The following is a 14498-nucleotide window of genomic DNA, read 5'->3' on the forward strand; positions in this document are numbered from 1 at the left end:
TGTACAGAAAGGACAACTTTTTTTCTCCTCCATTTGAAAATGTGGGCGTTATCATCATTACTGTCTGATTCCAATCAATGCAAGTCATCAGAATCAGGTAATACACCAACTTATATTCTCTTCTTGGTGAAAGAAAGACATCTATATGTGTTACACATTCTTGTATTATCATTAAACACAATTAACTTGTTTACAAAAATGTCTCTTTCATAAATAAATAAATATAAATGATATATATAAATGAGGTAGATCCCCTCGAGTTGGTCAATTGAAAAGTAGCTCGCCTGCAGAAAAAGTGTGGGCACCCCTGGTGTAGAACCTTTGACACTGAACAAATGACTTGACAGAAAAGGTTCAGAGAATCTGGAGAAATCACTGCACGTAAGCGATGATATTAGGGACCTTTGATCCCTCAGGCGGTACTGCATCAAAAAAATGACATCAGTCTGTAAAGGATATCACCACATGGGCTCAGGAACACTTTATAAAACCACTGTCAGTAACTGCAGTTGGTCACTTCATCTGTAAGTGCAAGTTAAAACTCTACTATGCAAAGCCAAAGCCATTTATCAACAACACCCAGGAACGCCGCCGGCTTCGCTGGGCCTGAGCTCACCGAAGTTGGACTGATGCAAAGTGGAATGGTGTTCTGTGGTCTGACGAGTCCACATTTCAAATTATATTTGGAAACTGTGTATGTGGTGTCCTCCGGAACAAAGAGGAAAATAACCATCCGGATTCTTATAGGCGCAAAGTTCAAAAGCCGGCATCTATGATGGTATGGGGGTGTATTAGTGCCCAAGGCATGGGTAACTTACACATCTGTGAAGGCACCATTAATGCTGAAAGGTACATACAGGTTTTGGAGCAACATATGTTGTCATCCAAACAACGTTATCATGGACGCCCCTGCTTATTTCAGCAAGACAATGCCAAGCCACGTGTTACAACAGCGTGGCTTCGTAGTAAAAGAGTACGGGTACTTTCCTGGCCCGCCTGCAGTCCAGACCTGTCTCCCATCGAAAATGTGTGGTGCATTATGAAGCGTAAAATACGACAACAAGTCCCCGGACTGTTGAACGACTGAAGCTCTACATAAAACAAGAATGGGAAATAATTCCACTTTCAAAGCTTCAACAATCAGTTTCCTCAGTTCCCAAACGTTTATTGAATGTTGTTAAAAGAAAAGGTGATGTAACACAGTGGTGAACATGCCCTTTCCCAACTACTTTGACACGTGTTGCAGCCATGAAATTCTAAGTCAATTATTATTTGCAAAAAAAAAATACAGTTTATGAGTTTGAACATCAAATATCTTGTCTTTGTAGTGCATTTAACTGAATATGGGTTGAAAAGGATTTGCAAATCATTGTATTCCGTTTATATTTACATCTAACACAATTTCCCAACTCATATGGAAACGGGCTTTGTGTTTGTGTTGCTCCACGTCAGTACATATTTCAACGACTCCCAAGGCCAACATAGTGATGCACTGCTGCCCTACCTAGCATCCGTCGCACCTTTAGTCCCAGGGTTAAGGACAGCAGCGTTACGCCCTGCACTCTCAGCCGGTTGACGTGCGATTCATTAAAGGAGCAATTAAACATGAAAATTGGCATACAGACCAAGAAGACGTCAGTAGGGTTCGCAGCCTATTCATTCAGCTGGGTGTGGCGCTATTGAGAACGTTCAAACTTAACCCAAGTGGTGATTACGCAAATGGTGCCAGGGTCAGTTCAGTTGTGTCTGGCACCCGGTGTCGTAGTTTCGAATAATTAGGGTAGGGTTTCAGGAAAAGACTGCAGTCATTTCGACAGAACGCGGACGCAAATGACCTTGGTTTTGCTCCAAATCCTGAGGAATTCGTAACTAACTTACGGTGTAACACCAACTCGGGTCATGATTAGATAATCAATCAATCAAAATTTATGTATATAGCCTTAAATCACGAGTGTCTCAAAGGGCTGCACAAGCCACAACGACATCCTCGGCTCAGATCCCACATCAGGGCAAGGAAAAACTCAAGAGAAACCTTGGAGAGGACCGCAGGCGACCGGTGCAATGGTGAAAGTCCAGTCCATAGTGGATCTAACATAATTGTGAGAGTCCAGTACATAGTGGGTATAGCAAAATATTGAGAGTCCAGTCCATAGTGGGTATAACATAATAGTGAGAGTCCAGTCCATAGTGGATCTAACATAATAGTGAGAGTCCAGTACATAGTAGATCTAACATGATAGTGAGAGTCCAGTCCATAGTGGATCTAACATAATAGTGAAAGTCCAGTCCATAGTGGATCTAACATAATAGTGACAGTCTAGTCCATAGTGGATCTAACATAATAGTGAGAGTCCAGTACATAGTGGGTATAACATAATGGTGAAAGTTCAGTCCATAGTGGGTCTAACATAATAGTGAGAGTCCAGTCCATAGTGGGTCTAACATAATAGTGAGAGTCCAGTCCATAGTGGCTCTAACATAGAAGTGTGAGAGTCCAGTCCATAATGGATTAAACATAATAGTGGGAGTCCAGTCCATAGTGGGTCTAACATAATAGTGACAGTCCAGTCTAGAGTGGATTAAACATAGTAGTGAGAGTCCAGTCCATAGTGGATCTAACATAGAAGTGTGAGAGTCCAGTCCATAATGGATATAACATAATCGTCAGAATCCAGTCCATAGTGGATCTAACATAATAGTGAGAGTCCAGTCCATAGTGGATCTAACATAATAGTGGGAGTCCAGTCCATAGTGGATCTAACACAGGGGTCACCAACACGGTGCCCGCGGGCACCAAATAGCCCCTAAGGACCAGATGAGTCGCCCGCTGGCCTGTTCTAAAAATAGCTCAAAAAGCAGCACTTACCAGTGAGCTGTGTGTATTTTTAAAATGTTATTAATTCACTAGCAAGGTGGTCTCGCTTTGCTAGACATTTTTAATTCTAAGTGACACAAAACTCAAATAAAATTTGAAAATCCAAGAAACATTTTTAAAGACTTGGTCTTCACTTTTTTAAAAGAATTCATATATTTTTTTACTTTGCTTCTTATAACTTTTAGAAAGAGAATTTTTGAGAAAAATACAACCTTACAAATTATTTTAGGATTTTTAAACACATATACCTTTTTTCCTTTTAAATTCCTTCCTTTTCTTTCCTGACAATTTAAATCAATGTTCAAGTATTTTTTTTTTATTGTAAAGAATAATAAATAAATTTTAATTCAATTATTAATTTTAGCTTCTGATGTTTCGACAAAGAATATTTGTGAAATATTTCTTCAAACTTATTATGATTAAAATTTTAAAAAAATATATCCTGGCAAATCTAGAAAATCTGTAGAATCAAATTTAAATCTTATTTAAAAGTCTTTTGAATTTATAAAAAAAATTTTGTTCTAGAAAATCTAGAAGAAATAAGGATTTGTCTTTGTTAGAAATATAGCTTGTATATATGCAGATGTATATAGATGTATGTGTATGTATATGTATATATATATATATATATATATATATATATATATATATATATATATATATATATATATATATATCTTGATTGGATTATCCAGAGAATAGTGCTCGATACCGTGGTAGAGCGCAATATGTAGGTGTGGGAAAAATCACAAGACTACTTCATCTATACAGAACTGTTTCATGAGGGGTTCTCTCAATCATTAGGAGATTTTAAAAATAGTCCATATATATATATATATATATGTATATGTGTGTGTGTGTATATATATATATATATATATATATATATGTGTGTGTGTGTGTGTACGTATATGTATATAAATATATATATATATATATGTATATATATATATATATCTATGTGTGTGTGTGTGTGTGTGTGTGTGTGTGTGTGTGTGTGTGTGTGTGTACGTATATGTGTATATATATATATATATATATATATATATATATATATATATATATATATGTGTGTGTGTGTGTGTGTGTACGTATATTTCTGGGGTTACGCTCTGGGCATGCTGGTCAATCGGGGTCGGCGCTTCAGGCTACTGCATCCGGGCTACATGTCTGGAGCTCCTGGGTCCCACCGTCCATCCTTTCCGGGTGCCTGTCTTGGTTGGGGCCGGCTGGGTCCAGTCCCCTCATCCATTGTGGTAGCTTGCTGCTGCAGGGTATTCCGAGTTGCTGCGAGTCGGCCAGCTGTTGGGATAGTGATGTTGTGTGTCAGCATGTCTGTGATCTTATTTTAATCATTTTTCTTATTTTATTTTATTTTTTGTGTGTATATATGTATGCGGAAGTATGTTTGTATATGTATGTATATATGTGTATGTGTGTATGTATGTATATATATGTGTGTATATGTGTGTATGTGTGTATGTATGTATATATATGTGTGTATATGTGTGTATCTATGTATGTATATATAGGTATGTATGTATATGTATGTATATATGTATGTATGTGTATGTATGTATTATATATATGTGTATAAATGATAAATGGGTTGTACTTGTATAGCGCTTTTCTACCTTCAAGGTACTCAAAGCGCTTTGACACTACTTCCACATTCACCCATTCACACACACATTCACACACTGATGGAGGGAGCTGCCATGCAAGGCGCTAACCAGCACCCATCAGGAGCAAGGGTGAAGTGTCTTGCTCAGGACACAACGGACGTGACGAGGTTGGTACTAGGTGGGATTTGAACCAGGGACCCTCGGGTTGCGCACGGCCACTCTTCCACTGCGCCACACCGTCCCTATGTGTATGTATGTATGTATATATATATGTGTATGTGTATATATGTGTATATATATGTATGTATGTGTTTGTACATGTATGTGTACATGTATATGTGTATGTATATGTATAAAAACATATATGTATTGCATAGATGCATGTATGTATGTGTGTGTGTATGTATATGTGTATGTATATGTATATATATATATATATATATAAATATAATTTATTTTTTTATAAAACATGTTTGTATTAATTTTTATTTTATTTAAATTTATTTTTTTTGTTATTATTTATTATTATTTTTGATATATGAATTATGCTTTTATTGTTGTTGTTGTTTTTTTGTTTTGTTTTTTTGTTTTTTGTTTTTCCCCCCTCCCTCAGGGGGGGGTTTCGACAGGGCGGTTGCTGGTTCTTCCATCTCCATCATTGGGGTCCCTGCGGGTGGGGTGGGTGCTTCCCGCGGCCCTGCGCTGGGTGGTCCTGTGGCGGCCGACTTGGGTGGTGTGGCCTGGTGTGGGCCACGCTATGCTCCCCGGGGGTGGGGGGTGGGGTCGTGGGAGCCCGGGTACTGGTGGGGCGGGGGCGGTCTTCCCGTCCGGCTGCGGGGAGTCTCTGGGTCCCCCCGGGCGGGGCGTCCCGTCTCTCTGCCCGGGTTGGGGGGTTGTCCCTCGCTGGCTTGGGGTCTGGCCGTCCGCTGCTTCTCTCGCGCCCTGTCCTCTGCCGGGCGCGTCTGTCTGCGGCCTGCTGCTGGCTTTTCCGGGCAGCGCGGTGGGCTGGGCTCTGGGGTTCCCGTCCCTGGGCGGCCTGGCTGCGTGGGGACGGTGGTCCCTGGTTCCCCGGGCACCACACCTGCTGTTTGGGTTGGGCTCTCTGGGTGGCTGGGCCGTACTCTGGCTCCCACACACACTGGGAGTCAAATATATTGGACATGCAAACACACATATACTCACACACACACACACACACCGTTATTCATACATACAAATGTACATACTGTACATAGGTACAGTATGTACGTACATAGGTATGGCAGGGGTGTCAAACTCAAATACAGAGTGGGCCAAAATTTTAAACTGAACAAAGCCGCGGGCCAAGGTTGAACAAATTAACCTTTTAATAGGGACCCAAACAAGTTTTGCATTGAATATTGAACAAGCGAGACTTATATAACTTTATAGTGACATGCAAAATCAAGTTTCAAATAATACTAATAATTTTAAAATAGCAATGGCATATTAATCAAATTTAAATAAAAATTGAATGCCTCTTTTCTATTTCCTGCCTTCTCAGGTAAATATCAAAATAAACTTTTCCCACAGGCTAATAATACATTTTTATATTGTAGCGTCCAGGAAGAGGTAGTGCTGCAAGGGGTTCTGTGTATTTGTTCTGTTGTGTTTATGTTGTGTTACAGTGCGGATGTTCTCCCGAAATTTGCTTGTCATTCTCGTTTAGTGTTGGTTCACAGTGCGGCACATATTTGTAACAGTCTTAAAGTTGTTTATACGGCCACCCTCAGTGTGACCTGTATGGCTGTTGACCAAGCTTGCACTGCATTAGCGTGTGTGTGTGTGTGTGTGTGTGTGTGTGTGTGTGTAAAAGCCACATATATCATGTTACTAGGCCGGCACGCTGTTTCTACGTAGGAAAAGCGGATGTGACGAAAGGTTTTAGAGGACGCTTGAGGCAGTGCCTTTAAGGCACGCCCCCAATATTGTTGTCCAGGTGGGAATTGGGAGACATTTGGGAGAATGGTTGCCCCCTGTGATTTTCGAGAGGGGCACTGAAATTTGTGAGTCTCCTTGGAAAATCGAGGGGTTGGGTGGTAGCAAGTATGAGTATTAGCGGTAACACATGGCATACTGACCTATTGTTGCTATAACAATCTACAAGATTAATAAAGGTTGCCTCTCTCTCTTCCCCTCCATCTTTTGGTATTCCTTTTTATAATTTTTTTTTATTTTATTTTTTTTTTTTAGTTATCTAGTTATCATTTTGTGTACGTATTGTTGCATTTGAACAACTGTATTGTTGATAATAGAGGTAAACTATTGGTTTTGTTCATGATCAATAGCGCTTTTTCTATTGGTATTTGTATTGCTCCAGTTTTAGTGTAAAAATGCTCATTGTCATTTCTATATTATTATTTATTTCACTAACTGCTTATTTGCTATCACTTTTACGATCATCTTTGTACATATCGTATGTGCTGGTGTTGTTCTATTGTTGTTGTTGTTTTTGTTGTGTTTGCTGTTGTTGTTTTGGTCTCTCTGTCTAATCCCCCTCTCATCCCCACAATTTCCCCCTCTGTCTTCCTTTTTTTCTCTTTCTTTCCCCTCATGCTCCGGCCCGGCTGCTCCAAATGATAATATAAATACATTTAATAAAGTCAAATTCAAATAAGGCAACAAGAGAAGTATCCTGCACTTTTCTTTTTCAAAGTAAATCTGAACAGCCGATATGGGCATCTATGTCAACTATATGATTTGCCTGAGAAGCTGGACAGGACCAAAAAAAAAAAAAAAGAAGAAATATAGCTTGGTCCAATTTGTTATATATTCTAACAAAGTGCAGATTGGATTTTAACCTATTTAAAACATGTCATCAACATTTTCAACGTAACAAACGCATGGATAATGATCTCAGTGTCTTTAGTGGACAAAATGGAGCGAATTTTAGCGATATTACGGAGATGAAAGAAGGTAACGGATCTGCTTCATGAAGTTGACCATCCGGATGCGGAGAAGGCTTTTGACAGGGTGGAGTGGAGTTATTTGTTACAGGTCTTAAAAAGGTTTTGCATTGGGTATGATTACTATGTTGGATAGCACTATTCTATCCTCACCCTAAAGCGTCCGTAAGCACAAATTTTTCACTTAGCAGGGGAACCCGTCAAGGGTGTCCTCTGAGCCAAATGTTGTTCTCTATGGCAATTGAACCTTTATCGATTGCACTTAAATCGGCTAGTTTTAGCAAAGGTTTGGAACATACACTTTCCCTATATGCAGACGATTCATTACTGTTTATTTCGGATCCGATATCTACCATTCCTAAGATAGTTGACCTACTCAGCAATTTTGGAACTTTTTCAGGTTATAAGTTGAACTTTGCTAAGAGTGAGTGTTTCCTGGTAAATGATTTAGCTTTGGAGATTCCCGATGCTTATCTCCCTTTTAAAAAATGTTCGGGCTCCAGTACTCTGGAATGCCCTCCCAGTAACAGTTCGAGATGCTACCTCAGTAGAAGCATTTAAGTCTCACCTTAAAACTCATTTGTATACTCTAGCCTTTAAATAGACTCCCTTTTTAGACCAGTTGATCTGCCGTTTCTTTTCTTTTTCTTCTATGTCCCACTCTCCCTTGTGGAGGGGGTCCGGTCCGATCCGGTGGCCATGTACTGCTTGTCTGTGCATCGGCTGGGGACATCTCTGCGCTGCTGATCCGCCTCCACTTGGGATGGTTTCCTGCTGGCTCCGCTGTGAACGGGACTCTCGCTGCTGTGTTGGATCCGCTTTGGACTGGTCTCTCGCGACTGTATTGGATCCATTATGGATTGAACTTTCACAGTATCATGTTAGACCCGCTCGACATCCATTGCTTTCCTCCTCTCCAAGGTTCTCATAGTCATCATTGTCACCGACGTCCCACTGGGTGTGAGTTTTCCTTGCCCTTATGTGGGCCTACCGAGGATGTCGTAGTGGTTTGTGCAGCCCTTTGAGACACTAGTGATTTAGGGCTATATAAGTAAACATTGATTGATTGATTGATAGAAACAGCTTTAAGTACTTGGGTGTACACATCTGTCATAAGATGCCAGATCTCTACAAGAATAACTTTAAACCCCTAATTGACAAGATTAAATCTGATCTGGAAAAGTGGAATAATTTTGTCAGGTTCAAACACTGATGACATCTATTAAACAAGACAAAAAGATTTTACGTGGACTCCGCTGTCCTTCATTTGGTTTATTTTCAATGTTGAATTTTACGGATATTTCAGGTTTTTTTTGTTCTTCGCGGACTCCGCCACCCTTTATTATTATTATTGGCCTTTTTACCTGTTAGAGCCTCGGATTGACGGGATTTGTCTATGCGTCATAACTCTTTGTCACACACTCTTTCTTTGTAATTCAAAACATACTCACTGAACTCTGGGTTCCTTCCTCCTGCCCTAGGTTTTCCGTCATTCTTCAGATTCCAGCCGGAGAAAAGAAAAGCAATTCCTCAATCAGGAGATGTTTGCCATGGTCCTCTGGTTCAACTCACCCTGCCGGAATTGTCAGATGTGTTGGAATTCGGCTCGAAGGACCAAGAAGTTGTCAGGTTCAAACACTGATGACATCTATTAAACAAGACAAGAAGCAAGGACTTAAATAGAAACATAATTAAATTTGGCTCAATGAGGAGAAATGGATAGACACTGTATCCTTGTATAATGAAGACAACATAAAGATTGAACGCCTCCTCTTTTATTTGGACTTTCCCTGATTAGATGGCAACAGCTGTTTCTAAGGGAGGGAGGGTCGTAAACAGCCATCGCCTTTGGTTACAAAACAGTCAAAGAAAAGGTCGTAAAACAGTTCAAAGAAAAGTTGCCTGGAGCTTGGGTCAGCTCCTGCTTCCTCTCTGCTTTCTAGCTCTCGGATCAAGATCAAATCTTCCTGCGGATTACAATAGAAGAAAGAAACCGACGCCTTCATGTCGCTTCCCATCGTACACAGTGGAGTTTTACAAGCCTTCTGCTTGGCAGGATCGAAAGCAGCTTTTGTCCTCTCGCAGGGCGAACAGAGCTCAATGTAACACAAAGTTTTGTGATAACTTAGATACAATTATTCTGACAAATTTACACATAACTACAGCAGGTAGGGTTGATTGCATAAAAATGAACATGCTCCCACGCTTTCTGCATTTTTTTCAATGTCTTCCAATCTTTTTACCAAATTCACCTTTTAATGCCGTAAATAAATTAATCACTGTGGGGCTGTCTTGGTTGACAAGACTCTGCAGCATCGCGTGGACATCGGGGGCGGTACCTCTGGATTGGCAGACCGGGGTGGTGGTTCCTCTCTTTAAGAAGGGGGACCGGAGGGTGTGTTCCAACTATCGTGGGATCACACTCCTCAGCCTTCCTGGTAAGGTTTATTCAGGTGTACTGGAGTCGAACCTCGGATTCAGGAGGAACAGTGTGGTTTTCGTCCTGGTCGTGGAACTGTGGACCAGCTCTATACTCTCCGCAGGGTTCTTGAGGGTGCATGGGAGTTTGCCCAACCAGTCTACATGTGCTTTGTGGACTTGGAGAAGGCATTCGACCGTGTCCCTCGGGAAGTCCTGTGGGGAGTGCTCGGAGAGTATGGGGTATCGGACTGTCTTATTGTGGCGGTCCGCTCCCTGTATGATCAGTGCAAGAGCTTGGTCCGCATTGCCGGCAGTAAGTTGAACACATTTCCAGTGAGGGTTGGACTCCGCCAAGGCTGTCCTTTGTCACCGATTCTGTTCATAACTTTTATGGACAGAATTTCTAGGCGCAGTCAAGGCGTTGAAGGGTTCCAGTTTGGTGACCGCAGGATTAGGTCTCTGCTTTTTGCATATGATGTGGTCCTGATGGCTTCATCTGACCGGGATCTTCAGCTCTCACTGGATCGGTTCGCAGCCGAGTGTGAAGCGACCGGAATGAGAATCAGCACCTCCAAGTCCGAGTCCATGGTTCTCGCCCGGAAAAGGGTGGAGTGCCATCTCCGGGTTGGGGAGGAGACCCTGCCCCAAGTGGAGGAGTTCAAGTACCTAGGAGTCTTGTTCACGAGTGGGGGAAGAGTGGATCGTGAGATGGACAGGCGGATCGGTGCGGCGTCTTCAGTAATGCGGACGTTGTACCGATCCGTTGTGGTGAAGAAGGAGCTGAGCCGGAAGGCAAAGCTCTGAATTTACCGGTCGATCTACGTTCACATCCTCACCTATGGTCATGAGCTTTGGGTCATGACCGAAAGGATAAGATCACGGGAACAAGCGGCCGAAATGAGTTTCCTCCGGCGGGTGGCGGGGCTCTCCCTTAGAGATAGGGTGAGAAGCTCTGCCATCCGGGACGGACTCAAAGTAAAGCCGCTGCTCCTTCACATCGAGAGGAGCCAGATGAGGTGGTTCGGGCATCTGGTCAGGATGCCACCCGAACGCCTCCCTAGAGAGGTGTTTAGGGCACGTCCAACCGGTAGGAGGCCACGGGGAAGACCCAGGACACGTTGGGAAGACTATGTCTCCCGGCTGGCCTGGGAACGCCTCGGGATCCCCCGGGAAGAGTTAGACGAAGTGGCTGGGGAGAGGGAAGTCTGGGTTTCCCTGCTTAGGCTGTTGCCCCCGCGACCCGACCTCGGATAAGCGGAAGAAGATGGATGGATGGATGGATGGATGGATGGAAATGAATCACATCCTTTATTTGTAAAGGCAAAACTCCAAGGATACAGAGAGACTTTTTACAGATGCACAGGTCTGTAGGTGTTTTGTCACTCCTTAACTTAAGATTTTACTATTGGGCAGCCAACGTACATAAAATGATTTCCTGGATCCACAAACCTGAATTGGGTTGGTGCAGACTGGAACCTGGATCATGCTCTACCTTGCTCCTAGCTTTGCTTACATCAAAACTGCCTTTTCGATTATCTTAGTTTACATGTAACCCGATTGTTATCTCTACTGTCAGAATTTGGTCTCAATTTAGATGCACTTTTGTATTCCGGGGATTATCCAACTGCAGCCCCATTCATAATATCTCTTTTTTCCCCCCCAAACACATATACAAACCCCGTTTCCATATGAGTTGGGGAATTGTGTTAGATGTAAATATAAACGGAATACAATGATTTGCAAATCCTTTTCAACCCATATTCAGTTGAATGCACTACAAAGACAACATATTTGATGTTCAAACTACTAAACTTGGTTTTTTTTTGCAAATAATAATTAACTTAGAATTTCATGGCTGCAACACGTGCCAAAGTAGTTGGGAAAGGGCATGTTCACCACTGTGTTACATCACCTTTTCTTTTAACAACACTCAATAAACGTTTGGGAACTGAGGAAACTAATTGTTGAAGCTTTAAAAGTGGAATTCTTTCCCATTCTTGTTTTATGTAGAGCTTCAGTCGTTCAACAGTCCAGGGTCTCCGCTGTCGTATTTTACTCTTCATAATGCGCCACACATTTTCCATGGGAGACAGGTCTGGACTGCAGGCGGGCCAGGAAAGTACCCAAACTCTTTTTTTACAAAGCCACGCTGTTGTAACACGTGCTGAATGTGGCTTGGCATTGTCTTGCTGAAATAAGCAGGAGCGTCCATGAAAAAGACGGCGCTTAGATGACAGCATATGTTGTTCCAAAACCTGTATGTACCTTTCAGTATTAAGGGTGCCTTCACAGATGTGTAAGTTACCCATGCCTCGGGCAGGAATGCACCCCCATACCATCACAGATGCTGGCTTTTGAACTTTGCGTCGATAACAGTCTGGATGGTTCGCTTCCCTTTGGTCCGGATGACACGATGTCGAATATTTCCAAAAACAATTTGAAATGTGGACTCGTCAGACCACAGAACATTTTTCCACTTTCCATCTTAGATGATCTTGGGGCCCAGAGAAGCCGGCAGCGTTTCTGGATGTTATTGATTAATGGCTTTCGCTTTGCATAGTAGAGCTTTCTTGCACTTACAGATGTAGCGACAAACTGTATTTAGATGTACAAAAAAATATATATAATCTGAGGGGTACATCAAAACAATTTGACTTGACATGGGGCTGTATGATTAGTTACTTAGATCAATTAAAGCAAGGGTCACGAACCTTTTTGAAACCAAGAGCTACTTCTTGAGTACTGATTAATTCGAAGGGCTACCATTTCTATACATACTTAAATAAATTGCCAGAAATAACAAATTTGCTCAATTTACCTTTAATAAATAAATCTATATACATAAAAAATGGGTATTTCTGTCTGTCATTCCGTCGTACATTTTTTTTCCTTTTACGGAAAGTTTTTTGTAAAGAATAAATGATGAAAAAAACACTTCATTGAACGGTTTAAAATAGGAGAAAACACGAAAAAAATGAAAATTAAATTTTGAAACAAAGTTTGTCTTCAATTTCGACTCTTTAAAATTCAAAATTCAACCGAAAAATATGAAGACAAAAACTAGCTAATTTGAATCTTTTTGAATGAATAAAAAAAATAATTTATGGAACATCATTAGTAATTTTTCCTGATTAAGATTAATTTTTGAATTTTGATGACATGTTTTAAATAGGTTAAAATCCAATCTGCACTTTGTTAGAATATATAACAAATTGGACCAAGCTATATTTCTAACAAAGACAAATCATTATTTCTTCTAGATTTTCCAGAACAAAAAATGTAAAAGCAATTCGAAAGACTTTGAAATAAGATTGAAATTTGATTCTACAGATTTTCTAGATTTGCCAGACTCATTTTGGGGGAATTTTAATCATAATAAGTGTGAAGAAATATTTCACAAATATTCTTTGGCGAAAAAACAGAAGCTAAAATGAAGAATTTAATTAAAATGTATTTATTATTCTTTACAATAAAAAAAATTAATTTACTTGAACATTGATTTAAATTGTCAGGAAAGAAGATGAAGGAATTTAAAAGGTAAAAAGGTATGTGTGTTTAAAAATCCTAAAATCATTTTTAAGGTTGTATTTTTTCTCAAAAATTGTCTTTCTGAAAGTTATAAGAAGCAAAGTAAAAAAAAAAAAAATGAATTTATTCAAACAAGTGAAGACCAATTCTTTAAAATATTTTCTGGTATTTTCAAATTCTATTTGAGTTTTTTATCTCTTAGAATTAAAAATGTTGAGCAAAGCGAGACCAACTTGCTAGTAAATAAATACAATTTAAAAATAGAGGCAGCTCACTGGTAAGTGCTGCTATTTGAGCTATTTTTAGAACAGGCCAGCGGGCGACTCATCTGGTCCTTACGGACTACCTGGTGCCCGCGGGTACCGCGTTGGTGACCTTTGGATTAAAGACACTATAGGACAAATGTTGACAGTGAACCTTTCCACTTACCTCAACTCTTTTTTTCTTTATTTGTTGTTGTTTTTATTCAGTCACACTTCTCTGTATGTTTGCAATTTTTATTTTTGTTGTTACCTTTTTTTCCCTTCTAGTCGGTTATTGTGATTCCCCATCTGCTTTTGGTGAAGAGGAAGGCAGTGCATTGCTACCCACTGTGACTGAAATGTAGGACGGGGGTTTTGAGGGGGTGTTATTATCTTACTTATATGATTTTTATGTTTGAAAAAAAAAGAAGAAGAAAAAAGTTTTTGGGACATACACACACAAAGTTTTCTTAATACCTGTATTATTATTTCTCTATCCAAAAATAAAAAAAAAAAAAAAAAAAAATTCCCTGGGTGCTGCAGTTCATGTCTGAGGCTCACTGAAACAAATAAAGCTTTTTGTTCGACGATTCCTCACTCTGTCCTGGGAGAAAGACACAACCATCAAATATACAACATAGACTTAGGACTAAGCTGCACTTATCGACAAGACTACACAACTATTCTACGGTTCAACTACTAATCTTGTCTTTGATACTAACCTTACCTGAAAAAGTTAGAAACAAAACTCTCCCAAGTAGGCAAAAGGCAAAACAAAACTCTCAATAACTGTGGGCAGGGCTGTGGCAAATAAACACAAAAAGAAACGACAACACTCTGGCACAGGACCGAAAGAGGATGAGACATTTAAGCATGGGGGAAC

The 14498-nt window shown here is 40.5% G+C and overlaps 1 long non-coding RNA gene across 2 annotated transcripts; it reads right to left on the minus strand.

Moving 5' to 3' along the window:
• Positions 1-3957: 3957 nt before the first annotated feature.
• On the minus strand, positions 3958-14498 carry LOC133553890 (uncharacterized). Of its 2 annotated transcripts, XR_009806994.1 has the most exons (5): positions 14343-14498; positions 14093-14219; positions 8997-9072; positions 8876-8918; positions 3958-4177 (listed from the first exon to the last, which is right to left on the minus strand). It is a non-coding gene; the product is annotated as an uncharacterized LOC133553890 (long non-coding RNA). The 2 variants fall into 2 exon arrangements; XR_009806993.1 differs by having other exon boundaries at positions 8876-9072.

This window comes from Nerophis ophidion, linkage group LG06 (assembly GCF_033978795.1).
Source record: "Nerophis ophidion isolate RoL-2023_Sa linkage group LG06, RoL_Noph_v1.0, whole genome shotgun sequence".
In the NCBI taxonomy this organism is placed as follows: domain Eukaryota; kingdom Metazoa; phylum Chordata; class Actinopteri; order Syngnathiformes; family Syngnathidae; genus Nerophis; species Nerophis ophidion.